Here is a 26,141-nt window from a genome sequence, read left to right as displayed (position 1 = left end):
GTCAGTCCTTCGTAAGTCTCCTGACCACGGAGTTGCCCAGCATGTTTAATAGCATCCATGAGCCTGTCTTCCATAAACAAACTGGAAAAATAATTTCTGTACTGTTATACTTAGCACTTCGTTGGGCAGGATGTTCCATTTTTTAATTAGTTAATGTCTGAAACAGTATTTCTTTTATGTCTCGAGCCCGGTGCCTGATTCTTGCATTGTGAGGTAAAATAAGCATCCCTGTTCACTTTCTTTGCAAAATTTTATACACTGTTAAGATACTTCTCCTTTCTGAACTGAAAAGTCTGCCTTTTTTCTTTGTATATTAAAGCTGCTTCATAATGTTCTCTTTGTTGAATTTCTTTAGTTTTTCTAACTCCTACATCAATACCACTGCACGAACAGAATTTCACGCAGTGGTTAAGCTATAGGTGTACAATGGGTTTAGGGATTATATGGAATTCAAATGAGTGGTTTGTTTTCTACTCCTTTCCAAATACCAATCATTCTGTTTGGCCTTTGGCCTCTCCTGAGCTACGATGTCTCTTCAGAGCCCATTCCTGAGAAGCAAAAAGTAATAGGTAACTATTGTGTATAGATGTTAGAATTAGCTTCCCTATACACACTGCTTCACATTTACTGAGCTGATTTTTTAAAATTTTATTATTTATTTCTGAAATATTTGAGTGACCTTTCTCAGTCAGCTTTCCAGTTGATTATCCTGAATATTTTTGCACCATCTATAGTTATCAGCTCTGTGTTCACTGCCATTTTCAGCCTTTTTGTAGATGTTGAACAGTCAGATACGGACAAATCCTGCTGGTGACTTCTTCCTTTAGAAAAAAAAAAATAAAAACACAAAACCAACCAACAACAACAACAATTTCTTAATCATCCTTTCCTACCTTTAGTTTATTTTTAATCTGTAAAATTATATTCATTTTTATCAACAGGAGAGAAGAATATAAGTGCAGAGAGAAGAGGATTCAGAACAAAATAGTGGTCATGGACACTGTCTGGAAGTCATCAAATGAGTGGGGCCTGATTGCCATCTTGGAAAGAATGTGCTTTAAAATGCGTGCTCACATACTAATGTGGAGCAATGTTTTTGCTCAGGCTTGTTAATATCTATCAAGCTCTGTAGTAAAACATGAGAATGTGGAAGATGCAGTATGTAATACATAGAAATGTATATCTGCCTAGAGTTGATACAGGAGACAGGGAAAAAAAATCTAAAAGAAACACATTACCAATTTGTGACCAAATTCCAAAGAGACAATTTAAAAAAAACCAGAAAAACACTTGCCACTTTTTAGCCTTTTTCCTGAGAAGATAAAACCTACATAATTACACTACCTGAACAAGCATTTGTCTGTCTGCCTGGCATAATTTCTCCAGGTACTTTTAAAACTCGTGACCAATTTCAACCAAATTTAACAGGAGGTTACAGGTTATTACATTACTGCAAATTACATGAAAACAGGTGGCAACGCGGAGCAGGATTTTCAGTGGGAGGAAAACTCCAATGTGCATGCAGTTCATATTGGGAGTCTAATCTACTGGGAAAATTGAATCAGAATTCTCCTGCTGATGGAAATATCTGTTATAATCTTATTTGGATAGTTATTGAAATTTGTAAATGCATTTATTCTGCATGCCTCAGCACTGGGAAAGCTACCACCTCTCTACAGAAAATTAATTATTTCCCTATCCTCCTAGGAACCAGACTAAAAGCTCTTTCAAGATATTGATGCTCTACATGCAGGATAAACTAAATGGATTTCATAACAAAAGCATTCAGTTTATTTGCTGAATGTCATTATTCACATTGTCTCTCAGCTGCTTATAGTAATGGTAACTAACATCTTCTCAACAAAGAGAATACAGAAAATGTGCTTTTTGAGAGTAAAGCAAATGGACAAAGAGAGAGTTTGTAAGAATCCTAAATACAGATTTTATGCCCTGTATCCCTGGAAATTCATTTCAATTATGGATAAAGGGAGGGATAAATTAACACAAAGTGTTATTATTGTTGCCATACTATATATATATATTACTGTGGCATCATAAGAAACCAAACACCACCATATTCAACACTATCACATTAATGCAGGCAACATTTCCCATTTTCACAAGTGGAAGTTAAACTCCTGTGAACATTGTTTTTACATTATTGCATCTATTTGTACAAGCAGGTTCCTATTTATCATTATTAGAAATTGGCTGTGTAGTGAAATCTTCTAAACTGACATTTCCTTGACTTACTGAGTAAGCAGTGCTCATTCTGATGAAATGTAGTTTTCTGCAGTGTATTTAGCTCCACACCTAAGAAATTTTATTTTCCAACTTTTATCTTAAGACACTGCAGAATGCATTTTAATTATGTTATATGAATGCTTTACTGAGCCTTTACAGGCAAAAAAGTACTATTAGAAATAAATAATTTGCCTCAACTCAGTTGAGCCAAGCCTTTTCTTAGGATTAGTGAAGAACATGACCAAAACACAATGTCTAGAATAAAGTTACTTGAAACACTCAGCAAACCAGCAAACCTTTTACAATACAGTCAAAACCACAGCAGCTGTGTACAACAAGAGTTCCTTGTTATTATAATAAGGAACAAACTAACCAATTAGAGGAACTAACAAGTTCCTTACTTAAGAACACTCTGGTCCACTTTTTACATGGTATCTACCTATTTATCATATTAAAGTCTGGTACAGATAATGTTTCTTATTAATAATCTATTTTAAGGATTCTTCTTCTTTGATAAGGATTTTTCTTCTTTAGAAAGCCTTATGGTGAGTGAGGTACTGAACTGCCTAAGCAGATCTGAGAGTGATAGTTTTCAGTAGATTTAGGAATTGAGTTCTTTTGTGTATTTTGACAAAAATCATAACATTATATTTAGGGACATAAAACCCCTCACATCGGGTCCATAACATTTTCCTTATTACAATAAAATTGTAGTAGGCATTTGTGAGTCTGGCTTTTGTGAAGTGGGTGCCATAAGCAGCAGTAATTCAGGGCCCCTCACCAGGGCCAGGAAGGCCACAGCAGGCCCGTTTTGTTTCTTGGCCACACACACTCAATGTTTTGTTCTGTCGTGCTCTCTACGCCTTAACGTCACAGCCTCTGATATCACATCTCTCATAATTTTCTATTCTCTGTTGCTTCTCCACACTTGCTACTTTCTCTGTAGTAAATCCTGTAGTTAGTTCTTCCACTCTGAGAGTGCAGGAGCTCCTGCTAGGAGTAGGTCCATCTCTCTATTAGACACCAAGAGACCATCCTTTTTACAAAGGAGGGTTTCTTCTCACATGCAAAAACTTAGAGAACAAGCTGTATAGTACAGCATTATAAACAGTGTGATTTGAAGCACACACAGTGGCCTTGAATAAAAACATCAGAAATAAAGGCAACCATTTTGAGCAAGGGCTACATTGCACTCATTTAAAGAAATAAGCATTCCCAAAGTTTTGTGAAATTTTGTAAGACTGTAAGAGCAGAGGCTGCATTAGGAAGGGCACAAAATTAATTCTGACCAGGAAGCTAGAGGGACAACTGGGTGTATTTCTGTATGCCTTCTTTGGCTCCCCTGAACAACCCCAATGGGATGGATTAGAAGGCATCCACCTTTGTGCTTGACCAGCCTTTTCAAACCTCATTGACATACCAAGTGCTACCAGCATCATGTGATGACGCGTTTGTATGACAGTAAGAATGCAGCTTACTCTATTAAGAAAATACATGGGTTTAATATGACATATTTAGCATGTTCCAACAGTGAGAGGGACTAGGCGAATGTAAAAAGAGGGTGCTATAGCTTTATCTCCTTGCAGTGAGGCCTCTGGCACACAACAGAGTTTCCAGTGACACGGGTTCCTGTTCTGATGGTGTGCCAAGTTTCCAGCCTTCCTCTACATTTTCCCAGCCCCTTCTCAGGTTTCTTTTACTAAGAAATCCTTTTGTCTATGCCAATGCTACTCAGATGTATTGAGATCTATTGAGTAATTTTACCAAGGGCTAATTTTTTATTGAGACCCACTCGGCAGGCAGAAACACGAGAGCTCCCGTTCCCTCTCTGCCAGGTGCCAGGCGCTGCCGCTGGGCTGCAGCCTCAGCACTGTGCCATGGCCGGCCTCGCCAGGAGACCATCTCCTGCAGCAGCATCACAAGTTTGGGACTTTATGATGCGTGATAAGGTCCCCGTAGCTATTTATTTCCTCTTTCTGCCCTGCTGTTGGGGTGCTGTGTGGGCTGGCAGCTCCCAGTGGACAGGACAGGAGCACTTCACCCCACTCCATTCCCCTTTGAAGCTGCTGTTATACTTCCCATGCCTTCACCCTTCCCACCTCTGCCATTCCCTTGAAGAGGGAGAGGACCAACCTGCCCTGGCTCTGGACATGGCCTGGCAGCCACCACTGCTGTGCCACTGGCTCTCCTCCCTGCCTGCTTCCTTCCCCAGGTCACCGGCTCCATGCCATGAGCATCAGGCAGGACATGGCTGGGACATTTCACACAGGGAACGATGCAGAGCTCTCCATTATCTCATGCTTTGCCGTTGCTTGAGAGGCAGCTCAAGAAGATGTCTTCTGAGAAAAAATTCTTCTTAAATGTCTAGATAATATTCTTCTGGTCCTCAAAACTGACAGATCAAAACTGAATATAGTTTGATACAAAGGTATAATAATTTTACATCTTTCAAAAGCACTTCTATTATATTTTTAAAGGGAAATGAGCTGACTCATATTTAGCAACAAATTCCAACTACTTTCTCTTTGGTGTTTAATTATGTATTGTATTACACGTAGAGTTAAGTATTTTAGGTGAGAATACTGTATAATATTGCTACTAAATTTGATGTATCATATTTTACTCTCAAAGCAGGTCAGTATGTATATCCCTCCTAGAGTCTTCTGTACAGATTTTGAAAATTACATTACTGCTCATTGAAAAATATGCAATTCTACTGCCTCCTTATTCTTAAAATGTAATAAATAATACTCAAATAAAATCTTAGTCTAAATTATTAATAAAACAGGGATATAAAATGACACGGAAGTGGTGCAAACATCTTGCCTTCAACAGATAAAACTAAATAGAAAGTAAACACATATAAATTGATCTTATTCAGAGATGCATTACTGCTGATATTTTCACAAAGGCTGTCAGGCCGTCTTTCTAGAGCCTTAATCAATCTTATGATTTATTTACTGATCCAAGTTCTATCTGTAAAATCTTGAGTTATGATAAGCTTGGTGGGTTATCAAATGCTTGCTGGGTAGATCAGCTATTACAGGTATGTTTGTGGTGAATATATGTAATAACTGATTCTGTTCCAATACACATTCCGATTCTATAATTTAAAAACCTGAAGATTTCTGCACTTGATTACTCAAGCTGCATGGCAGTGCTGGGCTTGAACTTTGAACTAAAGCCATGGTCAGACTGACACTGTATGAATATATGAAATATGTATATATTCTTCCATACTACAAACAAAACGAAAATTAATATGAAAAACCTTTGTATCAAAGCCATACTCTAGATAGGCCTATTAGGTTTTTAGACATAAACCTCAGACTTGTAAAGTATTTTAACTTTTGCTGTACACACATGTATGCATATGTGAATATACAACTGTATTCCTATATAGATTACAAAAAATTAGGGTCTTGATATTGTTCCCAGTACATTTACTGAGAATTTTGCTGTGAACAAAAACTACATCCAGAAGACGAAGGAGGTATTTTGCAGATATAAGCAAAACATTCTGTTTACTAGAAGCTTTCTCAGGACAAAAACTAGAGAATTTTAAGAAATTCTGAATTATCAGAACTTCTTATATATCCAAAACCATGCGAATTTTACCTCGATTTTCCAATGCTTAGGAACATCCTGACTTCCTCCTTAATTTCATTCATGCTCTGTTTATATCCATCTGTTTCTGGGCCAGCATTTTCCTATGGCTTAAAATAGCTCCTCACTTTGCCAGGGTGCTAACCTGGATGTAACCTATACACAGACAGTAATCATATGCCACTCAGCCTTCCATTAAGCAATTTTAAAGTTTTGTAAGATCAGTTCTCTGGATTTTTTGCACTTTTCTCAGTTCATATCCTGAACTAGAATTGTACACAGTATTCTAGATGCAGTGGTACTCCACAGAATGGCCTACTGCATATTCTCTACTGAAAATATTCTACAGCCCTGCATTGACGTTTAGTTGTCTGAATTGTACTAGTGGCTCATAATGACCCTGATCAATAATTACACTCTGATGTTTCCAATCTATCACTTCCCTTGGATGAATCCCCCTATTATACCAGAAAATCTTATTATTAATCCCTAAGGACATGGCCTTGTATTTTGTATTACATTTAATTTTACTTCTGTTACTCCAGGCTGCTAAGTCACCTGTTTTCTAGGAATGAAATTCTTGAGATGGCTTATTGTAAGCAGGGCCTCTCAGTTTTTGTCATCAGCAAGTTTAATTAGCATGTTCTTATTTTCGTGCCATTGCATTTATTAGATAAGATCAGGACAAATGCTGCTATAAGGAGCCTCACTTGGAATCCCTCTCTGGTCTCATAGTGCCCTTTCCAGCACAGACCTATTGTCATCCCTCTTTTAGACACTTTTTAATCTGACTTATGTTTCTTATGCTATTTCCCATTTCAACTAATAATCTCACAAGTACTACATTGCAAAGTGCTTTATTGAGATAAAAATAAATTGGACCTACCAGGTTTCTATCCATAAATATTCTGCTGCTATTAAAGTTCACTCATGATCTACCTTTAGTAAACTTGGACTGCATTTTATCCCATGTTCTATTTATATCCATAGCATTCATTATTTTCAAAATTTGTTCTAAAGCTTTGTGTGTTACTGTAAACTAACAGAATAACTACAAATCTATTACATGTTTACAAAAAAAAGAGGAAGCTTGCTATATAGCACCACCACAATACAACAGATGGATTAAAATCTCTACCACAAACCATAAAACTCCATACCCTTGTTCTTTCCTTAGTAACGTTTCCCCATTTGAGCAAGCTGACTTCTCCTAGTTTAGCTTCCATGCCATGGCTCTTTTCACTTTGTGTATTCTCTTCTAACAGCAAACTTAGCTTTGACTTTCTACATCTTTGTTCTGAAAGCTGCAAAAATTACTCATCAGGCTGGGGAATGTAGCTGGATTATATATAACCTCAGTGCTTTGGGGTTCCCCCTTCTTTTTATGCTAGTTGCAATGAGCTACCTACATGGTTAAACAGTCTTTTACTTTTTGTTTTACTCTTTGCAAGATCTAGCTCTGGGTTCGGTTTGGTAAATCTTCCTTGAGTTCTGCACCTCCAAGTCTTTAAGTCATGTCTTCATTCATTTCCCTTCTCCATTCTGTACAGACCTTTTCCTTGTTTTTGCTCTGACTGGTGAGGTGGTTACTCATCCCACTTCCATACTTGGAATGTAAATTCCAGATGTTTTTTGCATCTCTGAGTTAGATAAATTCCAGGTCTCTGTCATGTTTAAGCTTCTGATTTATTCAGTCCCTTTGAATATCTCAATTGCTATGTCTAATCTACCAACATTTGTTATTACAGTATTAAAAAAAGCCCTCCAAAACCTTAATTGTTGAAACAGCTTTGTTTATTCTTCCCTTTCTTTTGGATTTTTCAACCAAGTGGGGATGGGGATGGAGAGAGGACTGATCTGCTTTAACTTTAAAACAACCAGCTCTCTCCCCATCATTACTACCTATCTTAGTCTAAAATAGCATCAGTTTGTACCGAAAAAAAAAAAAAAGGTGCTTTGGTTGTCATTTGCACAAATATCTGGGCTGTACTGGTATTAGTAGCTCATGTTTTCCACTGTACATCTGCATTTTTGAATCTCTCTTCAAAGAACCTCATCAGAAATCTCCCTTATCCCCATGTTTCACCAACAACTGAGCTGTGATGCTTGCAGATTTTCCCTTCTCCAGTCTCCATTTGTGCTGCAAAATTCCATTAATTCAGCTGCCATCAAGATCGCAAAGTTTCCTCCAGTTTTCTAGAAAATTTCTATTTGCAAATTATATCACCTAAGTATCCATTACCAGTACTGAAAAGTTTTATCACCAGACAATTTGTATAATGCTTGAGTTGTATGCAATGTCACCTCTGACAGAATGCCAATTGCTGTCACTAGACAACTGATATGACAGGCATTGAAACTGGTTGATATATATACAGTAAAAAAAAAGGAAAAAAATTCACAACATAATGAACTGGAATCTTGTTGTCCTGAACTACTACACTGTTCTTTCAGCACACTGAGGATTATTATGCCTATAAAAACACCAGCCTAACATCCTTAAATTATAGATAGCATCACTAAGTCACAATAATATATTAACTGGAACTAATCAACTATATATTTATTGTACTGAAATCCTCTATCTTATTAGCAGTGCAAGTCCTTTTATACAAGCTGCAATTATTCTACTGAAGTGCTGTTACTTTCAACCTAAAGAACAGAAATATGCTGCACAACCTTGAGAAGAGGAGAATGCAGAGGCAAGTACACTTGGTAAGCTCTGTAATAGCATTAAGAAATTTAATTTTCATGTAAAGAAGAATGGATATTAATTTTATTTTTATGGTCCTTCCTCAAAGGTATGACTGTGCTTCCTTTATGCATTTCTTCTTCACCTTACCTGTTCTTCAGGTAACTGCATAAAAGCAGTTCTTTTGGCTTCAGAAGGCTGGAAAAAAACAGCCATACGTGCATTACATGTATTAGGAGGAAAAGTAAGGGTGATGATAATTCAAACCTAATCCTTTGTGCAATAAAATAGCCTAAGCCAGAATAATTTGAATGTTCACGTACCTTCATCAGCATATGAGTGAAAATATATATTATGTCTATACAATTTATATTTCAGAGCTTATTTTATACACATATACAGGAATGGAGCAGTTTGAAATGTTACTTTCTTTTTTAATTCCCCTGAAATTCTCTATCACTTTCTCTTAGATCATCAATTTTTTTTTCAAACTTGTTGGGCTTTCATGAACCCTGAGCTCATTTTCACAACAGCAGCCATTATCTAAAATATTTTCTACCCATCTGGCCATAAGTCAGTCCTTTTTGCTCAGAGGACTTCTTATCTATTTTCATTACTTCACTTTTGCCAGCACATGAAATCCACCCTCAGAAATACAAGCTGGGATGGAATCAAGGCATTAGAAAGACAAAGGAACAGCAACCACCACATCAGTCAAGGCTAGACCTCAACAGCTTGCAAAAGCAGCATTATGTGTGGTTCAGATGGGTGAGGGCATGTGATGAAAATATGGAGTGTGAAAGATTATCTTCTGCTTTTTCACTTCTATCAGTCCGCTTGTGATTATACTCTGCTTTTCAAATACTGCGCACATCTCTGCAAAACAGCAAGGTGGGAGGTAGCTGTAATGGCCTTGGGAGATAAGATCTTGCTAATTATCTAATCACTCTTGAGAGGTCAAGCAGTGGACACCCAAGCCCATAGCCAGCAAAAAAAAAAAAGAAAGTGTTCCAGGGCTTGTAGTGAATGACTCCATTAATGGAGATCAGAAGACTGATTTCTATAACCAGTGTTTGCTTAAACAGATATTTTATGTTATGATGGAAATAATGTGGAATACTCTTCCTCAAATTCTTCTAAGTCAATGAGTCAATACACTATCAATCCACAAATTAATACATCAAGCATTCTCCTGACCCCTCTCTAATAACACAGTCTCAATTACCTTTTCAAAGAAGTGACTAGAGTACTTCTAGCATTTCTTTACCCACTAGAGATTAAAACACAATAGACCTTACATCTTCAATTTATTGTGCTGGTCTCATTTGTTAACAAATTTAGGATACAAGGTGGTATGCTCAACCAAAAGCATTTCTTATTCTATTAGGTCTAAAAGAAGTGCAAACAAAATATCCTGTTTCATATTCACCTATCATATTAACAAACAAAATATAGAAACAATATTTTTTCTATAAGATGTAATCCCTCATATAGTGTGATCTGCTGTAGTTTTTCCTCAGCACATAGGTCACAGGCAGCATGTTCCCTGCAAGACTCTCTGACATTGCTCAAGGCCTTAGCAAAGTACTGTTTTAACTATGGTCCAGGTTGATACAGAACAGAACAAGTGTTTCCCCTAGAATACTAGTTGTTCATGGAAAACAATACTTAGACAACAAAGCTTAGTCACACAGACCATATTATGTTGCTCATCAATCTTGCATTGTTGATTTTGCCATTTCCCAAAGAATCATTTCCCACTTCCAGACACGGCCAGGTTGGGGCTTGGATTCTTTTCCACTGTCCATTGTTAGAGGAATTAGGAATTTGCGGAGGAAAAAAAAACCCAAACTTTATCTACTGGTCCAAACCACACTACCAATTAGCCAGAAACTGGAGAGATTCTGAGAGATTATTAATAAATATTAGACAAGGTAAGCCCATGTGTCTAGCTCAAATCAAAAGTTAGGCGTATCTGATCTGCAGCAAAGTCCAGAGACAGATCTGTATGGGAACACTGTAAATAACTCTGAACATGTTTTGTTGCTGAACTTCTGAATACAGAGAGTCCTTCCATTAGACTAAAAGGAGAGCAATGGCATTTATAACTCATCTACACATATCTTAACATCTACTTAGCCATCTGATAGATTATTGGTGAGGTATGGGTTCTGGTTGTATTTCTAACAAAAGAAGCCACAGTTCCATTTCCATTGAAATGAATGGGATCTTCTCTGCACCTCCATTCAAACAGGTGAACTCTTCACATGCACCTGGTAGATGTTGTTTTTGTAGATTATCTTGCTTCTGACTATAGATTTGAAGTAAAACAGTTAATTTTGCTATTTGACATCTTATGAGGGAGCAGCTTAAAATACAAAAGGAAGGAAACATTAACCTTTATCTTACTAAAGGTTAAGCACCTCTGGAAACTTATGAGGCTTGATCCCAGAACCTTATAGGACCAAAGTTACTCATTATTTAAGATACTAGACCGGAAAAATAATTAAAAGTTCAATTTAGTGTTGTCTCCTTACCTCTTCAAACAAGTGAAAAGCTTTGCTGTATTGAGGGAAAAATATTGGGAAAATTACCAAATAAAACCTCGGTACCCCAAGGGTATTATTCCTCTTGATCAAAAGCCACCAGAGAAAAACTTGTGAGGAACATGTAGAAATAGGAATAACGTCTTCCTCTACAGCAACATGAGATCATGTGAAAAAGAATTACAAGACAGAAAAGGGTAAAAGAGTCAGAAAAATGTAAAACTCTACTGAATTTGTATAATTTAGTATTATTTGTAAAAAAATTATTGTACAAGTGGAAAAGTATCATTTAAATATGGAAAACCTCTAAAATGCTTCAGGGACAGTTTATTATTCTATACACTTTACTTTGATAAACAGCCTTAGTCCATTGATTTCTGTCTGCTCTTTTCATTATAATCCACATTAGATATGAGCTGTTCTCTGTAAAATTTAGCCTAGCAATTACATTAGGTTATTATTCTGAACTAGAAATCATATGTTAAAAAATACAGAAAAACCATATATGAGTTAATAGAAATGCAGCTAACACAGAAATACATACCTGAACATATTTATGTAATTTATTAATGACTAAGAAATTATTATTAGTGTTCATCAGTATATCCAGAACAACTTCATTAATCTTTAAAGTATAGCAAACCACAGTAGACAATCTTGCACTGGAAGCGACAGAACACTGCAGCTGTATTTCCCAGGAATCATAGCCATTGATTCCTGATATTTAGCACTGTTCAAAGTCCTAAAATCGAAATAACACTGAAATGGTATTCTACCATCTTTGCTACCAAAAGGGTGCCAATGAGCTTTAGAATGAAGTACTTATTTTGAGCTGAGCATATTGCTGTTTCAATGAAGAAAGCACACCATATGCTTAAATCAAAAACTTCTGGCACCTGCGCACTAAAAGGGGAAGCTGCACTCCACCCCAAACTATGTTACGGCCTTTGGCAGAAACCTACGGTAGCCTCGTATGAACTGTGGAATCTCTAAACACTGTCAATGCAGCCTTCATTTAGGAAGAGCTGCATAAAGCAGGCTCTACGAGGTTCATCTGAGTTCATTTATAGAACACTGTACCTTGGGTTTGTGAGCTGTTTTCCCAAATTTGTGAGCAAACAAATCTGTAACAATATACCAGAAAGGAAAAAACTCAAATGTTAACATTATAGAAGTGCTTGAACAGCCATAATCATTAATGGAGGCCCCATACTAGAGTGCTACTACTGAAATATGAAACCTGAAGACTTTAAGACCTAGTCTAGAAAGCATCCTATTTTAAAATGCTAAGATCAGGGGTTTTTCTTTGGCTGCTACAAGTAATTACTTTTTATTGCTATTCAGTAAATAACTATTTGAGAAAGGTAATTTAATAGGACTAGCAGTTGCAGACAATCCCAGAGATAAGCACATTCAGATAATCAGCCCAGTATGTTCAGTGAGTTGTCAGGAACATAGATAAGTTGGGGAGGGGTGCAAGAAGAGACTAAAGAGGAAAGGGAGGAAGGAAAGCAGTAAGAAACGCTAGAATTAGAAAATGAGAGCTGCTGAATGCCATTTGTAAATTAATAGCTGTAGCCAGAGTTTCCTGGTGATAGAATTTGTTCTTCTCAAGTCAAGAGAAATACAGTATTTTCTCTGTTGTTCAGGGATCTCTTTCCCTGGGGTTGCCAGCTGTGTTTTTATAGCAAGATTGGGTGGGAAATTTCTCCAGTGGCAGACTCTGACATCCTTCTTCCCTGTCAAGGAAACAGCTCAACAGCCATCAGTTCCTTTGCTTATCAAGGGAATTTTTTTGCTCCCTGGCAAAGTGCCTGCTCTGTATTTATTCCCTTTGTTTGGATTTCCTTTCTGATGACATTTTCTGCACACAAGGATTCTCATCCTTTCATGGAAAACCATGGTTAGACCATCATATGCCACTCCTAGAAGTGACTTCTGAAGCCCGATGATCATGTGTCTCCCCCCACCCCGTATCATTTTCATTCCCCACAAGTGGGGTGGAGCAAGAGGAGGCAGCAGCAAGGACAACCAGGGATTTATTTCTCAGCAATTTCTGGCCCTGTGACACCACGCCTGCAAGGCAGAGCGCCCCCTGCAGCCACTCTATTTGTAGCCTTTTCCCCACTGAAATCACTGGCAAAGATGACTGGGAAACCCGAGGCTCTATTGTTTTTCATTCCCAGCAAGCCATGAAGTGCACAGTGGTACATGGCTCGGTGAAGCCATCTAGTTTTCCACAGAGTACTGTGTGTGGTTTGTAATTCTGCAGCCCTGCAGTTTTCTATGTGGTTGTTCAGTACTAAAACAAAGAAAATACCATTTTGATGTGCTAAAATAATTCTGTTTATTAATGCCATTCCTAAATTATTATATTTGTAGGGAATAAGAGGCCTTCCCTCAAATCTCCAGCTGCCTACCAACATTTTTGATATTTTAATATTTCACCTTCTCAGAGCAAACATGTTTGGTGATCTTGGAAACCTTGTTTTATTTGAGATCACTCCAAATTTACAATGGTACAGCTTTAGAATTAGTGGAATTACAGGAGTTACCCTGTGGCTATTGTTTCACAATAAAAAATGGCAACAGTAGCTTAAAGCCCTCTAATACCCCCTCTGCCCCTCCACTGGGCCAACACAATTGCTTGTAGGGCTTCTTAAATAAGGCTTATTAAAAGGCTGTCAGCACTAAGTCAAGGAACTGATTGGATTAAAAAAAATAATTAATGATCTTGAAAAGTTGTGCTAGCACAAGTGAATGGGTGGTGGGTGGCATGCCACAGACAGAAGAGGGAACAAAAAGGAAGCAGGAATACCTCAAGCTGATCCTGCTGCTTGAACAGCAGTGAAGTAACAGCCTATGCAAGATCAAAACTGAGAGCAAGCCTGTAACACCCATTAAGCCAATTGTCAATTACCTATGATTAGATTATCTACATTGCATCCAGCATAGTTATTAGCTGAGTCCCACCACTGCACTAGTGTCTCTTGCAAGACTGTCCCTGGCCTGAAACAATACATGTGCATTCACGCAGAGCCAGAGCTCATAAACTCTTTTGATCCGAAGTTGCTTCTGAAGAAACAGCCGAGGCCCCTCCTCACCGTGTTCCCAGAACCAGGAGCGACAGACAGAGTGCAGACAGCACCGAAACAGCTCAAACCCCGCTGGGCTTCAGGCCAACTGCAGCCGACTGCGTGCAGGGACAGCTGAAATGATCCCCCACCGGCGGGACAGGACAGGCCCTGTAGGTCAGGTGAATACGATACACACACTCGGATCCAGTTCGGATATCTGACCCAACAAACTCTCCTACAGGGAACCAAGGAGACGACATTGAAACACCAGCAGCAAGAAGCCTGGCCGGTTTCTGGAGGAGAGTGCAGGAGCAGAATGAAAAGGCCAAATGTCATAGGTGACACCCCCAGCAAGGCATTTACACTATAAAGTATTGCTTGCAAAAGAAAACAGGAAACATTACAATTAGGAGTAGGATGTTGAGAAGTATTCTGTCTTGGGCTCAGCTCCAGCCCGACGGCGCTGGATGACACAGAGGATCCAGCTAAAGTTGTAAGGCAACTGTTTCTTGGTTGTCTGTTATAGTGCTAACACAAAGCTTACAACCACAGGAGTTTCCTACTACAATAAAACAATCACCTCTCAGTGTGAAAGTACATTTTAGTGCTAGACAGTAGATTTGCAACTGATTATTCTGTATTATTTACATTGTGCCATAAATGTGTTTACTGTTTTGGATTATTTTAAAAGAATATAGTTTGCCATAGAAAAGCAAGCCAACCTCCAAATGAACACAAGTATTTTTACACTAATGCAATAGCTATCACTTTGCCTTTAACGGATGATCAAAAATTCAAAACTACTTCAATTCTTTGCAAATATTTAGATAAGATGCACAATTTCATTAAATTGCAGCTGCAGGACTTCATTTTTGTGTGCTTTGTCTGCCCTATATAAGCAATATCAGCGAAGCCAAACAGGCTGTTGGCCTGTTCCTATCTATGTTGCATTCTTATGTGATAGTATATTCTCTAGTAATGTCAATTCTTTTTGGCCTAAAGAGTCGATCAGCTTTCCACATCTTTAAGGTTGTTCCCATTAGGAAAAGAAATTGATGAAATGTGATATGATCCCCTTTATTTAGGAAGAATGGGTAAAACATCCTGATTTATGGAGCACAAAGAAATTCAGATGAGTAAGAGCAATTTATTTAACTGTAGTTCCCAGGGTCTCTGTAGGCAGCTGTATTCTAAAAATCTTCCTTCCAGCATTTCTGATGCCACACAGACAGAATTACAGCAGCTTCCAGATCACTTCCTCAGTTCTGAAATTATTTCTAAATCCTCAGAAACCAGCTGGACTGTTTGACCCTCCTGTTGTCTGCACCTGTTTGTGACCCAGTGCGAGTACAACATTTTCTACTGCCCATTACTGAAATCAAAGTAAATTTTAACTATGTCTTGTGGTTTCTGAATGGATAATGGCTCTCATGGCCATGACTTTGAACAAAATGGTTCAACTGTCCAACGCCCAACACAGTAGCATGCTCTTCAGACTTCATTTTTTCATATTGTCAAACAAATCCCTTTGGAATCACACAGAATCTCTCAGCTTAGCCAAATATCACAGGCAATCCCATGTGGCCATCCACTGAAGCCAAGAGAATTACTGCAGGGATGGATTTGGCAGTACAGCATTTTGAACTGAGTTCCCTTAAGCAAGAAATCAGCACAAATGTACAAATCTGGCTGTGTTCGAAGGTTCTGTTTTGCAGCCATCTGTGCAGGTTTTTATTGTTAAACAGGAGTAAAACAAATTCTGGACTAAATGATACATATTTTTATATGTTTGCAGGTAAAAAAAAATACACAGAATTCAGAAAGCTGGAAATAACTAGAAAAAGCTGGTTTAAAATTATTAGAAAACCCAGAAAACATCACGTTTGAGTAGAACACTAAGCGTCCAATTTAAGACATGTTGACACTGCAAATTAAAATCAGAATCTCAGTATGATTTCTTAAGCTAAAAGATACAGTCAGCTGAAGACAGTTTACTGTGTGTTGATTTCTCAGACAAAACATGAGAGCTGAAACATTGCCTCCTTTGTAATGGTACATAAAATCTTGTATAATTTTTGTAGAAATAATGTACTTGATTACTGTTTGCCAAATCAATGAGTAATTACATGGTGAAACATATTGCTACAGAAACTCACTGACGCCAAGAACCCAGTAAATTCTAAAAATGTACATGAATAACAAACTAGCCAGAGCTGCGGTTGTTCACAATAATTCTGGAAGCCTTATTGTATGTCATGCTTCAAATTTCATAAAATCTCGTACAGTTTAGAATACAATCTTTTATGGAGACAGACTATCTCCTGTTACCAGCAGCAAATACTTTGTTCAGAGACCTGAGCTTGCCATAGCTGTCAAAAGTACTGACCCAGGGCATCTCAAGTCTGATCCAGAATAGTACTTTTTATGTGTCAACCTCTGAGCTTCCTGTGACATCCCTGCCATCTGGGAGCTGAAGCAAGCAGGGTGGATGCCAATTTCAGTTACTTTTTTGCCATTTTGCTTTATCAGTAACAACCATTTTAAGGATGAGATGCATAAATGATTACACAAGTTTATAGATTTTTTTTCTCAACATACCAACTCAACTATGTTTCAATCTCTGCAGTCAGATTATTTTTTTTTAAATGCAGTTCTGCACAAAAACTTGATATACATTCTGCTTTCACTCCTATTTAGGACCAGCTTGTCATCATTTTAAGCATAGGAACAGAGTGAGGGTTTAAGCTCTGAAGTGCTCTCAGATTCAGACAAGATCATAATTCTGTTCATTAGCAACATTATTTTTGCTTTTTTAAGACTCTTTAAATTGCAAGGAATGACACAAGCAGCAGATACATACTCACCCGAGCTGTGGAGCAATCGCCACCGCAAAAATAGTTCCAAGGAGCCACTAACCATTCACACTGCAAAGTCTCCTTGTGTCTCCAGTACACTCTGGCATAGAGCAGTTACTCTGAAACAGCATGTGTAACCCAGGAGTAAACTCCTCTACACCTGGAGTTTTGTAAGATGAGCAGTTAACACCAACCAGCTGATGGGCATTGACTTGCTGCTGTCTCCGCCATCATTGCAGCTCTGTAAGAGCCAAGCCAGAGCCACCTTTTCCAAGACTCTAGGAGCAAGTCAGGGTAGAGAATGTGACACGGATGGAGTGGAGGTGGATGAGGGAATGGAACTGGCTTCTTTCTGTGGTGATGAGGGAGGCAAATTAAAATTTTAAAATTTGAGGCTTCAATATGTGATGCATGGACACAGGTACAGAAGTGGCATCAGAGGGCAGATGTGGAAGCACATATCTTCCTGCACACCAGTCTGGGGACAGAAGTTTGAAGCTACCAGTTGCACCAAAGCCTTGCCCCTCTCCAGTGGATGAAGCCTGGGAGCCCCTGCTCTGTATTAGTCTGTTTTGCTGTCACGGAATCTATACTAGAATAGATAACAAACAACTTAAAATTTACACCCAGGAAGTTAATCACATGTTGCGACTGACGAACACGTGCCCACAATGGAAGAACTCCTGCCATAAAACCTGTGACAGAATTAGTCAAACAATTAGAGCAATGGGTTACCATGAAAAAACTCACCCACCACATAACATCCCAGTATGGCCTTTTAAGAAACCGGAGAGGAGATGGCACATGCCTATTGACTGTAGCACTTTAAATAAAGCAACTGGCCCTCTAACAGACCCTGTTCCTAGCAGAGTAGATATGAACGTGATCTTCTGGGAGTGGGAGTGTTAACCACGAAAGGTATGGTCCTTATGATCCCAATACAAGAGCAAGACAAACAACAGTTTGCATTTCCTTGGGGTGGAAGACAATATAGTTTCATTACCTACGCCAAGGTTTTAAACATAGCTCCATCATCACCCATGCCATGGTAGCCAAAGAGTTCGAATCAGTCATCCTCCCACCTGAAGTAACTATTTTGCAATATACAGATGATACTCTGATTGAAGGACACGATGAGGAAATGGTTCACCAGAGTATGAATGCTATCATCCAGCGTTTAGAAGAATTAAATATTATTGTTCCTGACTTGAAACAGCAAGGACCAAGTCAAGAAGCTGCATTTTCATCAGGTATATACTAAAGGACAGAAAACTGTTACAGAATCTGTATTAACAGAGATACAAAGCATTCAAGAACCTTCTGATAAAAAGGAGTTACAAGCTTTATTAGGAACTTTTGGGCTTTGGAAGTCACGCATTCCTGGATTCGGTATTTTATAAGGATCTCTGCAATTTGCTGAAAAAACCCACAATATGGAATTGGGGAAAAAAATCATAATGAATCATTAAATGCTTTCAATGCTTAAATTTTACTAACCAATCTATGGTACTCATTAAGCCTGCACACCCTAGTACACTTCATATAGTCATAGGTTATGAGAGATATCAATAGCAATTATGGCAATAAGATGTGAAAGGTAAAAAGGCATTTTGCTCTAAATTGTGGTGAGGCTCCCAACTACACTCCATTTGAGAAAGTGCTGTTAGCTGCATATGAAGGGCTGCTAATTACCAAGCCATTAATTTGAGAAAGAGAAATCAAGTTATGTGTGGCCATTCCTATTTTAAAACCAATTTTAACTGGTAAGCTGCTACCCTTAATGGTAGCCCAGGAAACTGCTGTGCAGCAATGGGCCCCGTACATACTTTACCAGGCAACAAGTGATGGGATAAATAGAGAAAACAAATGATCAGAGAGTGTAGAGCAAATAGGGATGCCTATCGAACACTCCCATCTGCACTCCTCTCCAATAAATGATGCGCTGCCATGGGAAGGCGAGACAAAGGAAGTTTGGTTCAGAGTGCCTAGAGAACTGGGTGAAAAACAATCAGCAAGTAAATGGTAGAGACCTATGGGGAAAAACACACTGGAAAGATTTACAATGTAGACCAATCCAAGTGCATATCTACAGGGCATCTATCTGCTCACCAAAAACTAAAAACCCCTAAGGGAAAGTGGAATCAGATCACTGATCATTTGGCTAAAATAAATATATAGCAAAACTCAAGGCAGAAAGGCTAGTAAGTGGTTACAGGATTGGCTAGGACACATTGGGAATTATGATTTTTTTCAATGAACTGAAAGCAGAGGATGGCCTGTGACAAAAGCTCTGGCAATACATACTGTAGATGCATACCATTTTTTCAAACAATGGTACAGTACCTGTCAAAAGGACAACAGTTTGCCAATCTCAGGAAAGGTAAATTACTCAGAGAAACTTGTCAGCTAGATTATGTTAGTATTTTAAAGTGACCACCTGAAGGCTGGAAATACATCCTCACGGGAGTAGAAACAATGGTGTAGGGAATGTCAACCCCACCCAAGCTGTGACTGGTCCAGCAATCACTGCTGGTTTAAACGGATGGTTTGCTACTTCTCCCTTGCCCAGAGAAATACAATCTGATAAGAGATCACATTTTAAAAATAAAGTTTTGCATAGGAAAAGGAGCATGGAATTCTGCAGACACTACAGCGACTAAATTAACAATAACTGGGGCTTGGATCATGCCTGAGACCTAGATGTCTTCTTTTGCAGGAAAATAGAGGGTTACCTTATCACCCTGGGAATACTGACAATGAGAACACATGCCTGAGTCTTGTCTCTAAGAGGTTCTGCCTTTTCACATCACATAGTTATAGTAGCAGGAGATTGTTTGCATTGTAATACATGACATTTATGAAATCAGTAAACACTACACCTATTGGCTCAAGCTGAGGATGGACCTGCTCTACTATGCCCAGAGCTCCAGAACCATGCATTATGAAACACTCCTCTGGTATCTGCATCTGGCAGCATGTCTACAGTAGTGAGATATAAGTATATGGCAATGGTTTTGGATGTGTGTGTATCCACTGTCAGTACTATCCACTTCAAAGATGATGTAAACTTTGGACCTGGCAACGTTTGCTGCTGTAATATGACATATGTTTTTGATCAAATAACCAATTATATTTACAAGTTAACTTCTTGACTGAACAAAATAAGTCTTATTTCATGGCATTTAAGATATCAGTAACATGTGGGGTGACCTTTGATCCATAAGATGACTTTCTCAAAGAAAATGCCAAGGTTACCCAACATCTGTCTGAAATTGAAAAATGTTTAGGTGAAAGACAAGTAAAAATGGTATATGATAATAATGAACCAGCCTTACTGAACAGCATTGGTATGACATATTTGAAGGTTTGTCACCAAAAGCTACCAATGCGCTGAAACTAATGTTACATTCTATGCCTGTATTGTTAATAACCACTGTAATGTTATTTGTAACCTTGATATTGACCTGTTACTTGAAAAATCAAATAGTACATGAGATTAACTCAAGTTAAATCACATAGCAAAGCTGTAAATAATAATTTTCCCATATGCCCTCACCCTCAGCATGCACAGGCACGAGGGCTGGTAATTCATAGCACTGTTGTATCAAGCTCACTGTGCAACACTAATAATTGTTGAATGCCAGGCTGAGCGAAGGGGTGGATTGCAATCAACCTAGACACCCCATACACCGGAGCAAAGCTCAGAGGCGATGAGCAAAAAAACAATTATCTCAAGGACTCTAAAGAAAAAGCACCAATTATACTAAAGATGAACTTAACACAAAGGGGGCTGGAGGGTAACCTTTGTTTTAGATATAAGGCTGTACCAGCAGGTCATCACGTTGTATAAACAGCCTTCTCTGAGATAACTAGTAGAGAATAATGCCTTCCTGAGCTAGCCAGAGCAACATGGCAGGGAGGAGTGGCTCAGCCAAAACCAGAGTACAGAAACTGAGCAACCAACAACATGCACTTTGGAAAGAGCAACGGGTTTGAGCTGGCTTCAACCACGTACTCCTTCCTGGTGACTGGGCATGCTCAGAATCATGATGGTGAGCGCACAGACCTATAACAAGAATGATGCTTTTACTGTGATTAATCTGTATATCAGAACTGCTATTTGATCCTTTCATTGTGATTTCAGTACATTGCTGTATCACTCTTCTAAATCAAAATCACATGTAATACCCAATATATCAAATAAATAAATTTGATATTAAACATTAAAACACCATGTGCAGTATTTAAAGGAACTTGGTCAGAGACTATGTGACTCTGACACATATGAAAATATGGTATTACAATCAAGCAAGATGCATTGGGGGAGAAAACCCTTCTCATAAGTGGGAAATAACTCAAAAGGTGAAGACTCGGTTGGTTCTTACACAAAACCAATTATGCTAAGGCTTTTATTGTGGTGGTAAGTAGTATTTCACATCATCAAATTCAGCTGACAGTAATCTAAGTGGCAATTTGTGCTCACTGTCTTTTCCCAGCAAGATTATCAGGGTAGACGTGAATATTTGCAAATGACACTATATGGAGACAATATAATTTATTTTCTAGTACAGGTACAACTCGGTGAAATCAGACATCCACCTAAGTTTAGATGCCGGGTGCTACCAGATTTTCCAGCAACTGGTAACACTCCGCAAAAGTTCACTGAATGCTGGACAATTTGTTTAAGTGCTCCACTACAATATCTGACAGTATCACAACCACTTAGATCAACCACTTTCCTAACTCACCTCAAACTTTTCAAGAACTAAATAATAAGGTCTTCCTGAGGAATCCTTTTCACCTAAAAATAAATTTTCATCAGTTAAAATGAAAATAACGTATAATACTTGTTGTACCAATTATAACACTCTTGTGTTCTTATGCGTGTGTTCTTAGCTGACCCAAAAGCCACTCATCAAGTTTATCTGACATCAGCTTTTAAAAAAATAGAAAATAAAACCAAGCAAACAAAAGAGCATCATTTTTGCAACTTTAACAGCTTTGCCAGACTTTAATCACTTGGGCTGAAAATTTCCATGATGATTGTCTGCCTTGGCCTGTACAAACTTCATTCAAAATTGTTCATAATAATACTCTAACAACTACAGAAAAGCCCATATATAAATTACTAATTTTGTCTTTAGCATAGGGTTTTACTAGCTTGCAGCAAATACAGCATAGTTACACTCCAAACAAAGAGGCTAAAACAGAATTCTGAACAGCTATTCACTAAATAGCTCCATCTAACCTGACTGCTGCATCAGGCAGTGGTGCCAAAGGAAAAAATAGCACATGATGATGTTGTTCAAGGCTGTCATATAATGTAAAAAACCAACTTCAACTTTAAAACTTCCCAGCTTTTCCATGTTTGAACTTGTAACTGTAATGTCTTTATTTGATTGTGTGTTTACAGGTGTTTGCTAGAATGCACACATAAATGCAATAAATATACATATCAAATAGAAACAATGTGTCAAAATTGTGCAAGTTTTAGAAGAAGGAATACATTACCTGAAAAGGAAAAATTCAAACTATTCTCCTAATATGAACATGTAGTTCTATATTCTGTTATTTGGTAGTACCATTCAGGCTCCATAAGATGGCAGACCTGCATATATTTAACAGATGTTAATGTAATGACATTGCTGTAAAAACATGGCTTTTAAAATGGTTGCTTTAAATGGATGGTGCAAGTTTTTAGGCAGCATGTTTTGAATGTGATGTATTTAGAACCATAACAAACTCTGCTTACTACTCTGTCTTACCTTTCCTGTACTTATTGATGGCTTTGGATGTGGCCTACATAGATCACTGGTAAAAAAAAGAAAACGTGGCATTATCACTCACGAGTTGATTGATTTGGAATTACTTGAACTTGATCAATGCAACTCTTTCTAATAAATGTCTAATTGGTATTTATTCCCACTGATTGATTCTAGCAACTTGTGTTCAAAGTAAGCTAATTCTTAGAATATTATTGCTGTCTTGAACACAATATAAAGCTCTTGAGCTTATCTTTTAAACAGTCTGCTTTACAGGAGACTATTTGGGGCAGCTATGATTTACTCATTAACCCTGAAACTGGTATATTTATTTCCCATTGAATGATGATGTCACCTCTAAAAGCTTTTTTCAAGTTCTCTGACATTAATGTAGTTCTATTATTTGTACAGTCATTATAATAAATTAACAAATTGGTTTGATGACTAATATAGTGTTCAAGGTTGTTCTGGAGAATACTGTGTGATCCCTTTGCCAGGGCTTTATATCCATTTCCTTCCCGTTTTTTAAAACCTCAAGCTGATTTAGATCTAAGATTTTCAAATGTGAATTTTTAAAAAACACTGTCATACTTTAAATGACCAAGTAAGAAATGGAATGAGCTTGCAATCTCATTTTTATGTTTCACTTTAGCAAACCTTCACTCCTAAACATTATAATTATAATTACACAGGCATATAATTTTCCCATAAAGGTTTCATTGCACTTGTTCCACGTGGCTAGGACTACAAGGAAAAGTGGCTAGATTATTTTTAAATTTTGAAAGAATTCTTTGGAAAAAAAGACAGTAAGAAGTGTTCATGCCAGCAAGAAAGCAGTTTGTACTGAATAAGGCTGTGAAAAGGAAATCACAATAATTTTAAAATAAAAGGTGTTCTACTTCCTAGTGAGCAAACAGAATAACGGAAACAAATTACCTTCCAAGAGTACATTGGGAATGTTATCCTGAAAACTGTAGTTAGGAAGAAAACTTCCACTAGAGTCAAGAAATTGGGCTGGTTATGTTCATATGCAAATGTGCAATTTTTTCATATGTAAACATGCTCTTTAATAACTGCTTAGCAGTGAAACCTTATTTAAAGTACTGCTCCCTGATACATTCAGAGACTTCTTGCTGACTCACTCTTCAAGAACGAGATTGTGAAAAAGAGCAATGAAAACACTCCAATAACAGAAATACTAAAGAATTTTGATAATATGATGAGTGTCTGTAACCCACTTCTACGTTTTGACGGTTATTGTATCAAGCTTCACAGATGTGCCAGCAAGTTCTTGCTGGTTTGAGACTTCCATAGTTTCAAAAGCACTCCTGTAAGCCTCTTACTGGTGCAGGCTTCGTTACTTGTTTGCTTCTGATTTCTCGATGCTTATTTCAATTAGAGCCACACAGAAACCCCAGAGGGGTGTTTACGGCATGGGCGCAGCTCCTTGCGCAGCGGGGCTGCCGCGGGTTTGGCCAGGCTCAGGACACCTGGCCACGTCCAGCCGTGCGGGGGGCAGCAGGCCGGCCTCACGGGTCCCAGCGCCGCTTTGGACTGCGGGCCTCGTTTTGCAGAAGCATCTCTTTGCGTTGAAAGATCTTGCAGCGGTTTAGCAGGATATTTAGGAGATCACTCATGGCTTTATCGTGCATATCCTCCTCCAAACGTCACTCAAACTGGCACTCAGAGCAGCAGTCCAAGAAATGCTCCTCACACTGCAGGTGGAAGGGCAGAAGCAGCAAATTTGTACTGCCGCATTTTGCACCTCTGACACCCTGCATTATGGAGAGAGAACGAGAAAAGAGGCTTTGTTTTTCTGCTGCTTTTTGATACAGAAAGCCAGCTCTAAAGCGATAACTGAGGAAAAGCTTCTTCCTGCCAGTTCTGGCTCATGAGCCAACCAACTGCTATTGCCGCAAGCTGCAGCTGCATGAAGGGGCGGGAATCTAGCGCTCGGGCTGCTGAGGCTGCCAGGAAGGGCCGCCGGCCCTGCGGAGCTCGCAAGCCCGTGCGACCGCGGCCAAAGCCGGACCCCGAGCAGCCCCGCCACCGTGCCCACCGCCGAGCCCACACCGGCGCCGACACACGCAGCCCAGCATCCTCACTTGACGCATTGCAGGTACAACGCACCCAATTAGAGGGCTCGACTCTTACCAGCTAACCATTGCAGACTCCCTTTAGCCAATCAGACGCTCTCTGACAAAGTGCTGCTTCAGATCTCTCAGCACCGCTTCCGTCGGTTGTGGCCGAGCTAGGGCGCGGTAACCTTCCGCGAGAGGATATAGGCCTTGCCTCAGGCCAGCCGTTGGCTGTTGCTGGATGCCCGGCGAGGCAGGCTGGCCGGCTGGCAGGCTCGGCTGCCCGAGCGTTGCTCCCGGCGTCTCAGCCGCTGCCTCTCCCCGGCTGGAGCTGTGGGACCCTACAAGACGCGAGGAGCTGCCGCCTTTCCCATGGCAGCCAACGGCCGCCGCTCCGGCCGAGCCCTTCCCGCCGCCCTTCCCGCCCCGCCGACTGCGGGAAAGGGGTGGGGGAAATAAAGATGTTTTCTTTACAGTTCTACTCGGGAGGCTGCAGGAGGCTTAGGGAAAGCAAAGGGGTTTGTGCTGTGCTGCCCGGGCCCCTGCTGGTGGTTATAATGTTAATCGCCATCAGCAGCCCCAGCGTGGAGGCCGGAGCCTGGAGAGGCACCAGAGCGCGCCGAGCCAATTCTCTGTGCAGACAAATGCTGAAGTGCTCCAGAGGAGCCGAGGAGCTGTCTCTGCCAGCCGGGCAAATGGCATTTGCTAGAGACACAGCTGAGAGCCCTGCAGTGGCTTGCAGTCGATGGTGGTGTCAGCCATAGTGCCTCTGAGGGTGACGAGGGTGCTGCTGATTGCTCTGCTCCAGGGAGAAACACCAGGCCCCCAGCAAGGGGCAGGTGACAAGGAAACCTGGTGGCTTCCCAAGTTACTTAGAACTCTTGTAGCAAACTGAGTCCTCAGCATATCAACTATTACTCCTCTGTATTCTTCCTTTGGGGTGCCTGGTTAAAAATCCACCCCCTTCCCCATGCCCACGGACAAGCAATAAATACGCTTTCTTTGAAATACAGGTTCAGATGTTGTTGTGTTGTCATGCCAACATGACACTGCTGTTTCTGGCCCGGGACAGCGCTGTGAGATCCCTTGCTTTATCGAACATCCAGGTGGAACCACCTGCAAAAGGGCCTGGCAAGGCTATCTCAGGAGGTTCGCTCTGCAAAGGACTCTCCCTCGCCGCACTGGAGGCTGAGGGATTGACGTCAGGATTGCAGGACAGCCAGAATTCTAATGATAACATTTTTTTGCAAGAATTAAGTTAGATGACTACTTGGCACCCGT

General features: G+C 39.4%; 1 long non-coding RNA gene across 1 annotated transcript; it reads right to left on the bottom strand.

Moving 5' to 3' along the window:
• Positions 1 to 671: 671 nt before the first annotated feature.
• LOC309442221 lies at positions 672 to 25,836 on the bottom strand. The gene is made up of 3 exons (XR_014184565.1): positions 24,937 to 25,836; positions 23,719 to 24,557; positions 672 to 821 (listed from the first exon to the last, which is right to left on the bottom strand). It is a non-coding gene; the product is annotated as an uncharacterized lncRNA (long non-coding RNA).
• Positions 25,837 to 26,141: the final 305 nt, after the last annotated feature.

This window comes from Streptopelia decaocto, assembly GCF_964273445.1.
Source record: "Streptopelia decaocto genome assembly, chromosome: 7".
NCBI lineage: Eukaryota > Metazoa > Chordata > Aves > Columbiformes > Columbidae > Streptopelia > Streptopelia decaocto.
Note: the sequence above shows the minus strand (reverse complement) of the source record. Positions and strands in the feature narration are given on the sequence as shown.